We start from the raw sequence: 11,614 nt of genomic DNA on the forward strand, positions 1-11,614 counted from the left end.
GGTGGGGCTGTGGGATGCTTGTCAATTTCATACCCGCTTACCTCCTCCGGTCTCACTTGAGAAAGTAAGTTGAAAAGAAACAACCCGTGTCAGGCAGACTCAACCCAGGCAAAAAAAGAGAGGATAATATCCTGAGGACTTGGCTTTTGAGGAGCCAGCCAGGAGAGGAGAGGAAGTAGCAAGTGCTTCTCCTTCATTTGCTTTTAGCCATCCCTGGAGAGGTGGGTTCAAGCGTGGTAACAATTGTGAGGTTGGCCCAAGATCAGGCAGTGTTTTGTTCTGTTGTGCACAGGGTCACTATGAGTGGGTACCAACTTGATGGCACCTAACAACAATACCCTGAAGTGGGAGGGCTTGCCCTACAAACCCAGGAGAATATTCATTCCTTTCAAGCAGCATTTATTTAGTGCTGACTGTATACACAGTGCAGTGTGGTAGTGAGTGGTGTTAACAGTTTTGAGGAGGAGACACAGACATATACAAGACATCCCTAGAGAGGAGCAGACAGAGCCCTGGGAGTGAAGGAAGAGAGGGATTCACTTCTGTCTGGAGTAAGTGGGAGCTTCCTCAGGAGCTATAAGGATGGATACAATTAGACAGCTACCCTGAGCTGCCTCTCTTTCTTTTTTTTTTTTTTTTAAGTTTTTATTGTGAATTATGTGGATTTACATGGGAGAACATTAGTTTTACATTCATCCTATCGTATTTTGTTTCATTGCAATGATCACAATCCCCTCCCATGCTTCATCAAATAACCAAAGGATATACCCCACAGGCCCATCCCCATCCTCCAGGCCTTTAGCACACAGCCCCTCATCCCCAGCCTCTCCATCCGTCCACGTTACTCTCTCAGCTCTTCTCACTTGATGGTCCCAAGGACCTCCACTCCTGGGCTGCAAAATCAATCACTCCCCTCTTTTTGTCAAAAAACATCAACCACTACATTTCTGACCCTCACAGTCCTGATGGCAATTATTCACTATTGTACCACAAGAGTCTTATCCCCATTTCCTTTAGCCAGCCTGGTCCCAAGAGATTGGAAGTCATTCAGTGGAGATTCTACCTTCCCCCATCCCATCTGGAACTAGGCTCCCTCTTGAAAGCTTGTAAGCCAGTCACTTCTTGCCTTTACAGGCCCTCCCCATTTTGGGTAGCCAATGTCTAAGTTGTCCATCCCTGTCAACCTTGTGTACCGAGGGGGTGGGAGTGATCCTTGATGTATAGATTTGTTCCCTTTTATAAGCTACTACATCCATACACACATCGGTAAAATTCATCAAATTGTAGTGGGTTACTCTTTTTTTTTTTTTTTTCTTCCCTCTTCTTTCTTCTTCTAATGGAGTTCTGATCATCCAGCCATCAAAGCCAGGTCAAGTGGGTGGTATCTGCAAGTATGGGTGTTCTTGTGCATCTTCCCTCACTTCATATCAGCTGGATGCTTCACTCTCTGCTCTAGTCCTCTGTAGCCATGTCACTGTCTCTGGGCCCAGGAGTCCCCGGGTCATGTCGTAACTGCTGGCCATCCAGGTCTCCGCCTGGGTTCACAGGAGTCTGTTGAATGTGGTCAGACTTAGATCCCAACTTCATTACTGTTTTTTTCCCCCTCTTCCTCTTCTCAGTGGCAACGTGGTCACCAGCCAGACCACATGCCTGCTCCTGTATTCCCCTTGTGTCTTAGTCTTGGAAGAGAATTTGCTCTGAGGGGACCAGACCACTAGCCTTGATGGCTCCTAGGCTGAGCTGCCTATCTCTTCAAAGACACACAGGCTACCTAAAGCCACAGGGGTTGGAAAACACTCCACCTCCCCAATTCTAATGCATTGCTATCACCTTCCTTGGGCAGGCTTGGTAGTTCTCCTAAAGGCTTAGGGTCACAAAGTTGTTATTAAGTGCCTTCGAGTCTATGAGTCTATTGTAGATACCCCGTATAGGGTTTCTGAGGAGTGGCTGGTAAGCTTGAACCGCCAACTTTGCGCTGCAAAGCCACTTTGCAATCCAGGGTATTATCACACATCACCACACCAAGGTCACCAAGAAGGTGAAGTACCTCTTCTCAGGAAACAGTGTCGCTGGTCCAGGAGAGTTGGGCAAGTTGGGGGTCTGTTCAGAACTCTGAATTGACCTTTTTATCTCTGTCGAGGAATGGAGGGGAAACATGGGGCTTCCTATATCTTGGCAGTGCACGTGCCCTCCTCCCAGCTCTCAGATGAGGCTAGAAAGAGGAAAGCCCCTCTTGGAAAGGTAGAGTGGAAAGAAAAGAGAACTTAAAAATAAGTCTGTCCTCTAGCCGAGTTATCTTCAACAAGCTATTTAATCTCTCTGTGTATATGGAAAATAACAAACTCTGCTTTCAGGACCCACTGAAAAGCCAATGAGATGTGCACATGAGAACTCTTCATAAACTATAAATGATCATGAAGTGGTAAATATCCTTTGTTGGACATTCTTGGCTTGCTCACCTGTGCTGAACTCACTGCCTAGGGATCTGTCCCTGATACCAAAGCTGCCTTCCTATGTAGCTGGGGCCCTGGGGAGGTGCTAAAGCCAGATGACCTAGGAATAGCAAGACAACTGAAACCCCAACAGGGAGTCCTTGCAGGAGTAGGGAAGTAATGCAAATGAGACCTAATTAGGCAGATTAGGCCTAGGGGGCACACAGGATTCTGAGGTCACATGCAGAATGCAGAGATCATATAAACTGCAGGGGCAGCACCCAGAAAACAGAAACACATATGAGCACAAACATATAAATAAGCAGAAATGCCAAGCAGAAATCCAAAACCCATTGCCCTTCAGTCAGTATTAACTCATGGCGACCCTCTGTATTACAGACAGAATAGAACGGCTCCATAGAATTATCTTTACAGACACATATTGCCAGGCCTATTTTCCACAGTACTGCTGCTTTTGTCTTTGTCTGACCCATTGCAAATCTGTATAAGGTTTCCAAGGAGCAACAGGTGGGTTTGAACCTCTGACCTTGTGGCTCACAGTCAAACATTTATCCTACAGTGCCATACCTGGACTCTACAGTACTGCTGGGTGGGTTCAAATGATCAACCTTTAATTAGTGTTGCTGTTGTTAAGTGCCTATGAGTTGGTTCCGATACATAACGATCCTGTTTAGGGTTCCCGAGGAGTGGTTGGTGAGCTTGAATCGCCGACCTTGAGGTTCAAATCAACTTTGCAGTCCAGCACATTAACCCACAATGCCACATCAGGTCAATCACAGATGGTTTGCACCATGCAGGAACATCTACCAGAATAAATGCCTAGATGAGGAGCCCAGCTAGACTAAAGGAAAAAGCACTAGGTAAAGAAACGAGTGTCTTACGTTCCACTGTGGTACTGACTAGCTGTGTGACCTCAAGAAAGTGCTTTACCCACTCAGTGCCTTCTTCTTCATTCATAAAATAGTGATAATAATACCTGTCCTGCCTACCTTAGAGGATTATTGTAAGGATAAAATAGTTTACCATAGGGCACATAGAAAACCAAGGTCCTATTTGTGTAATAGCAAGCATTCAGCCAGTTGTAATGAGCTACTTAATGAATAGTTTTTATGAATGTGTAAAAACAATTCGAGAGTTAAAAGTCTATGCAAAGAGAGTTCTATTTTCATCTACTATTGACGTGCAAACAGATGCTGAGCAATATACGACACACACAACGCAAAAAGCTCAGGTATATAGACTAGATTAATTCTATATCCTTGATTCATGCGATATGCCTCCACAATAACTTTTATATAGTTATTGGTTGTTTTTAGTAATGTAACGTTGTTATGTATTGTCAAGCGGGGTCTGACCCATAGTCACCCAGTATAGGGTTTCTAAGGAGCAACTGGTAAGTTTGAACCGCTGATGTTGTGGCTCAAACCGATCTTGCAGTCCTAAGCTTATCCTACAGCGCCACACTCGAAGTCTGATAAGACTCTGATTGTTGTTGTTAAGTGCCATCGAGTCGGTTCCAACCCATAGGCACTTGTAAACTCACTACCCCAAATAAAAAACAGAACTTCACAACAATTTATCTCTAACCAGGTGGCCCCCATCCAAGAGAACCATCATCCTGAATTCTATGCACATCATGCTCTTGCTTTCTTTTTTTATATAATGTTATTTTGTGTGTGCACATTGAAAGGCCTAAGTGTCTGACCATCATAAAAGATGGAGCTAAAACTGTCTTCAAAGGGACACAGCTAAGAGTGGCTGTATCTGCAAGATGAAGTTAAAGTAAGAGAACACTTTGCGATCGCTTCAAACTATTCCTCTCCTTCAGATGATGACAATAATGGAGCTGATGCTAACTGTCAACAATCACTGAACATTGACCCTGCACCCAATATTGCGCTCAGCCTTCCTCTTGCATTGTCCCGTTAAGATCTGAGATTACTAATTGTCTGCACCAATACCTATTTTCCTCTTACTTGTAAGAAAAGAATCCCAATATGTAGCTAAGCAGATGGCTACCTGGAATACAAATTAGACTTCCCAGCTGGTTGTGCTAATGAGATTAAATCCTAGTTTATACATGGAATGGAAGTAGTTCAAGGGAAGAGGTAGGACCTCCTCCTTCTCTTTTGCTCCTTCCAGCTGGCTGGAATGAGAACTTAATAGCTGGGGCTTCAGCAGCCCTGTTAGATCATGAAGTTGAGGCTATAGGCCAAGACTGACAAAGCAGATAGAAGCCTGTGTTGTGTCCCTGTAAATATGGACTCACTTACCTAGACTTTTATTTGAAGAGAAATACACTGAAGTGACTAATGTCCTAAGATTTCTATCAGTCACACACAAACTTTTTCCTGTTACATGATTCTATGGGGTATATAAGGAGCCTCATGGTGCTGTCGGATAAGCAGTGGACTGTTAACCACAGGGTTGGAGGTTCAAACCCACTAGCCTCTCTGTGGGAGAAAGATGAGGCTGTCTGTTCCCATAAAGATTTACAGTCTTGGAAACCCTATATAGGATGACTGTGAGTCAGAATCAATTTGATGGCAGTGGGTTTGGTTTTTTGTATACTGTTATCTTCAGTTTATAGAAGAGAAATCTGTGTCTTTGAGAAATTAAATGCCTGTCCCAAGCTCACACAGCAAAAAACAGAATTTAGATCTCTCTGACCCAAACTCCATTCTTGGTATCCTCTATAAAATCTGATCAAACATATATCCATGTGTCCTTTTCAATGTCAGAAATATGGTATATAACGCATCTCAGAAAGCCTATACAGGGTCACTATGAGTCAGAATCCACTGAACAGCGCTTAACAAAACAACATGTCTAGACATGACCTAAAGGGTGGGCTATGCTGTCCTGTTTAGGTAAACTTTAAACCTCCCACAACTTCAATTTTCTTCAATATTGACTTAACATGTTATAGAGTACGAGCCCACTGTAACCAAGTCAATTTCAACTCATCACAACTCTATAGGACAAAGTACAACTGCTTCATAGGGTTTCGGAGGCTGTAAATCTTTCTAGGAGCAGACTGCTTCATCTTTCCCTCACACAGTGCCTGGTGGATTAGAGGTGCCAAACTTTTCGTTAGTAGTCCAATGTTTAACCCACTGCGCCACAAGGAATCCGATCACAGAGGATTTATATTGTTGTTGTTAAGAGTCATCCAGTTGATTCCAAATCATAGTGACCTTGTATAGGAATTCCAAGGAGCGGCTGGTGGATTTGAACCCCCAACCTTGTGGTTAGCTGATCCTACAGTGCCACACCACGACTCCATTATAGAGTGGTGGTGTTGTTAAGTGTCATTGAGTTGGTAACAACCCATAGCAATCCTGTATAAAGTTTCCAACAAGCAGCTGATGGGTTTGAACCACCGACTTTGTGGTTCAAATTGACCTTGCAATCCAATACATTATCCTGCAATGAGACACCAGGACCCATGATAATTTACATTGCTGAGTTACACATATTAAAGACTTTATCTTAAAACCATGACAATCTCTCTTCTCCATGATTCCCCCACCTCCACCTTGTTTCCACAAAAACCAAGCAGCAAAACTTTCCTATGTTACTATGTGGCCTACCTGGATGATGCACAGAAACCAACTCATTGCCATCGAGTTGACAATAACTGATGGTGACGGTCATAGGCTGCTCTAACAGAAATCATCCGGACAGGTGGCTTTAACAAGCCGAAATGCATTTCCTAACAGCTGAGCAGCCAATAGGAGTCTGAATTCAGGATGAAGACTCTAGATGAAGACTCTTCTCTCTGTGTGGGCTCCACAAGAAGGTCTTTGCTCTTCAGCTTCTGCTGCCTGGTTCCTTGGAGATCTCCATGTTTCTTGTCATCTCTTTTCCCCATCTCTGCTTGCTAACTTGCATTTAATCTCTTTTTATATCTCTAATAGGATTATAACTATAGGCATAGAGGCTAGGGTTTACTACACATATTTTGGGGAGAGACAATTAAATCCCTAACAGTGGCCCCATGTGTTACAGAGTAGAACTACTACTCCACAGGGTTTTCTTGACTGAAATCTTCATGGAAGCAGATCCCCGGGCCTTTCTTCTATGGTTCCACTGGGTGGGTTCAAACTGCCAACTTTTAAGATAGTAGCCAAAGGCAGACTGTTGGTACCACCTAGGGACCTTCAGAATCATCCGAGAAGCTGGATTCTATGAAGAAAAACATGGCATCAGGATTGGAGGCAGACTCAACAACGGATGATATGCTGAAACAACTTTGCTTGCTGAAAGTGAAGAGGACTTAAAAAACTTACTAATGAAGATCAGAGACCACTGTCTTCTGTATGAGTTGCACCTCAGTGTAAAGAAGACAAAAATCCTCATCACTAGACCAATAAACAACATCCATATAAATGGAGAAAAGAGTAAAGTTGTAAAATACTTCATTTTGCTCAGATGAAACATCAACACTCATGGAAGCAGCAGTCAAGAAATTAAACAACATATCGCATTAGGCAAATCTGCTGCACAAGACCTCTTTAAAGTGTTCGAGAGCAAAGATGTAACTCTGAGGACAGGTGAAACTGACCCAAGCCATGGTATTTTCAATAACCTCAGATACATGTGAAAGTTGGGCAGTGAATACAGAAGACCGTAGAAGAATTGATGCATTTGAGTTATGGTGTCAGAGGAAAATATTAAAAGAACCACGGACTGCCAAAAGAACAAATCAATCTGTATTGAAAGAAGTACAGCCAGAGTGCTCTTTGGAAGCCAGATGACCAGACTTCATCTCTCATACTTTGGACATATTATCAGGAGGGACAAGTCCCTGGAGAAGGGTATCATATTTGGTAAAGTGGAAGGTCAGAGAGAGAAAGGAAGACCCCAACGAAATGGATTGGCACAGTGGTGGTAGCAATGGGCTCAGGTGTAGCAATGATTGTGAGGTTGGCCCAGGACCAGGCAGTGTTTCATTCTGTTGTACATAGGGTCACTGTGAGTCTGTACTGACTTGAAAACAACAGGGACCTTCATATGCAGGTGTTAGGTGCTGTCCTCGTGTGACACAGTAGACCTACCCCACAGGGTTTTTTGGCTGTAAACTTTATGGAAGCAGACCCCCAGGTCTTTTTTTCCACAGAGCCTCTGAGTGAATTTGAACTGACAACCTTTCTGTTAGCATCCAATCACTTAACCACTGTGCCACTATGTTGTTGTTGTTAAGTGCCATTGAGTCAATTCTGACAGAGAGTGACCCTGTAGTGGGCTTCCAAGGATATGGGTGATTATGGGTGATAGAAGGTGGAGATCTATGGAAATGGATTTGTTGGAAAATTTCATTCTATAGATGACATAAGATAATCCATGGTTATTGCTGTTAAGTGTTGCTGAGTCACTTCTGACTCATAGAGACCCTGGGTTTCTGAGTAGCAGCTGGTAGGTTTGGACTGCCAACCTTGTGGTTCACAGTCCATTGTTGATACTATATGACAGGGCTTCAAAAGTTCATAGAAAATATCTATTATCCTTCTATTCCATTTTTCCATGAACCTTTTGAAGCCCCCTTGTATACAGATAAAATGGTAAAATGACCTTTGTAGCTACTGTTAGCACAGCCTGGATAATATTGCAGAAGGGAGCATGATCCACTGAGAAGGAAAATAACTTGAGGCCAAGGAGAGCAAGGCAGCCTTCATGCCACAGGCTAGTATTTCTTGGATAAAATGAGAAAAACCTCCAAAACAAAAATTACAGGTATACAAAACAACAAGGAGATATCATCCCACCTCACCATTAATAGCAAAGTTAAGAGGAAAAAAAATGCTGGCAAGAGTGTGGAGGGAACTGGAACCCTCCTACACTGCTGGTGGGACTGTGAAATGGTATAACTACTGTAGAAAATGGTGTGGTGCTTTCTCAGGAACTTAGAAATACTATATGATCTAGCAATCCCTCTACTTGGTATATATCCTCAAGAATTAAGAGCCAGGACATGGGTAGACACATGTTCACTGCAGCATTATTCACAATAGCAAAAAGATGGAGACAGCCTAGATGCCCATCAATGGAAGAATGGTTAAACAAACAATAAAATACTACACAACATTGAAGAATAAGGATGAATTTGCAAAACACACCATAACATGAATAAAACTGGAGGTCATGGTTGTTGATGTTATTAGGTGCCATCAAGTCGGTACTGACCCATAGAGACCTTATGCATAGCAGAACAAAACATTGCCTGATCCTGGGTCAACCTCACTACTGTTGCCATTATGTTGCTTGAAGTTAGTCAAACATAAAAGGACAAATATTGTAGGAGACCACTATTGTGAAAACTCAAGAAAAGGTTTTAATTCTAAAAGGAAACATTCTATGATGGCTACCAGGGGTGAGAGGGAAAAGAGTAATTTACTGGTTAGAGGGTAGACACATGTTAACTCAGGTGATGAGGATGGCAACATACAAGAAAAAGGAGGTTGACAGAAGAATGATGAAGATAGGTGAAGACACAGGGAGGTTTGCAAGGGTTAAAGGGGATAGAAGTAAACACTGTTATATACAACCCGGGAACAACAGTGTTCTGCAGGCAGATACATGGACAGACACACAGGCTGAATGGGTATGGGAGGGAGAGTGGATTTGAAAGAGGATATTTGTACATGAGTGTTTCCCTTTGCTGCAAACACAACTATAAATGTGATGGAGCTTGCAAGTGACAAAATGACAAAAACTTCTTAGATATTATCAAACATCTTAAGGCAATGAGCTGTTAAGTCTAGAGGCTCAGGATCATAGTCTTGGGGGACACCATGATCAATTGGCATAACATAGTCCACAAAGACAATGTTCTACATCCTACTTTGGTGAGTAGTGTCTGGGATCTTAAAAGCTCATGAACAGCCATCTAAGGTACAAATATTGGTCTATGTGTGGAGTCCAGGTGTGGCACTATGGGTTAATGCATCAGACTGCAAAGCTGTTTGAACTGCAAGGTTGGTGGTTCAAGCTCACCAGCTGCTTCTCGGAAACCCTATACAGGATCACTATGGGTCAGAACTGAGTTGACGGTACTTAACAGCAACAACATGTGTGGAAGAAAGGAAAGTGATAAAAATTTGAAGATGCTTGGGCTCAACTAGTCCAATGGACAAATAGAGTAAGTGAACATCAGTCTCCACAACTCTGAGACCAGAAGAACTAGATGGTGCCCAGCCACCACTACCAACTACTCTGAAAGGGATCATATTAAAAGGTTCTGGATAGACTGTGAGAAAATATGAAACAAAATTCAAAATATTTTTTTTTTAATATCAGGCTTATTAGTAAGAAAGAACCTGGAGGAAATCAAATCTATGACCCTTGATCCCCCTTCAGGCCTAGAAAAGAACTCATCCTCATGGCCCAATTTTCAGCCAAGATATGTATATGGCAAACAACAACACTAGTAAGGTAAGCTCATGATGGAATGGTCAACCATCAAGATCAAAAGGGCAGCATTTACCTAAGAACAAAGTTGAGAAGGTATGGGAAGGATGGTGTAACAGAAATAAGAAACACAGGGAGGAAGTAGGAAAATTGTTGTTATATGAATGGGGTTGCAATTAGTGAGGTGAAACAAAGCATTCGATTGGCTGAATGTAAAGGTGATGATCTTCTCTGTAACCTTCATTCACTTCGCAATAAAAAAATGTGTTTTTTTTTAAAACGACAGATATAGACTCAAGTGACCATCGTCATTTTGTAAGGTTCTCTCTGATATGAGAACCACAGCCACTAGCACTGTCATTACTGATGTCAGAATGATGAAGCTGTCTATGGGAAACCTGCTTCAGGAGGGCTGGAGATATGCTCACTCTTCGAGCGGTATGAGAAGGTGCTGGAATTCAACATCAGTAAGATCTACTACTTTGCGCACAAGACAATAGTGGACAAAACGGTGATAAAGGATGCCATACGCACCTGGCACCACTACAAGCTGCACAGGTGAACGTCAGCATTCAACCAAGTTGCAACATCAGTCCCACATGGACCGGGCCAAGGTCCTGTTATCTAATGTGGCATCATGAAGGAGTATGCCTTTACATGCCTGGAGTAGGCAAAGCATGCAGTTGTTGAGACCATCAGAGACTTTGACAACACACAGTTTCAAGGCATGTGTCGTTGTTCACCAGCCAGCTTCAGACTGCCCCTGGGATGGGAGACCCATCAGTACTAGAAAGAGGACCACTGGTCCAAAAAGTGCTCAGTAGACCGCATGGCCCAGGTGATGGACTGCACTAAGCAGTATAGTGAACCGTCTGGAGCAGTTTGCCCACCTTATACCATGGGCTCTGGGGAATGAATCCATATATTACAAGGATACTATGAAGCCCCTGGCTACCAGGTCCACACTCAGAAGGCAGTGACAGCTTTCGTGTACAACCATGAGAGAAGATCATGTGCCGTCTACTCCAAGTCCAGAAAGCAGCTGTGACTAGCCACCTCAACTCCATTTCTGTTGATTTCTATGGTAGACACTTCTTGGCAAACTCAGGTGCAGACTCCACATCCACCACATCCCCCTATTATGAAACGGACAGGAACCCATGATGCAGCTGTGCTTCCCATGTGTGGAGAGGGCTGCAGTTACGGGACAGAGATTGAGCAGTCTCTGGTGTCTACAGCTGCAAGAATTCTCTGTGTGACATGATTTGGCATAAGCGGGAGCAGTGTGTGGATGAAGCACCCTACTCAGCCTTTTAAAGACTTTGTTTTGTTTGGTTGAATGTCATCGATGTGGTTCCAACTCTCAGTGATCCTGTACAGGGTTTCCAAGGAGCAGCTATTGGGTTTGAACACTGACCTGTGATTAGCATCCAGTACTTATCATACAGCGCCATACCAGGACTCCTTTTAAAGACTGGAGGGAGAATAATTGTGGGCTGACCTCACCAGCTGCAGCTGTGGTCATATATGAGAACTTGCTCTATGCAACCTCCTTTGCTTGAATGTTTCCATTGCTTTATGTTTCAGTAAACAAATGACTTGAAACATTTACTTATGAAGATCAAAGAGCACAGCCTTCGATATGGATTACATTTCAATGTCAAGAAAACAAAAATCCTCACCACTGGACCAATAAACAACATTCTTATCAATGGAGAAAAGATTGAAGTTGTCAAGGACTTCATTCTTCT

Source organism: Chrysochloris asiatica, unplaced genomic scaffold (genome assembly GCF_000296735.1).
Source record: "Chrysochloris asiatica unplaced genomic scaffold, ChrAsi1.0 scaffold00009, whole genome shotgun sequence".
NCBI lineage: Eukaryota > Metazoa > Chordata > Mammalia > Afrosoricida > Chrysochloridae > Chrysochloris > Chrysochloris asiatica.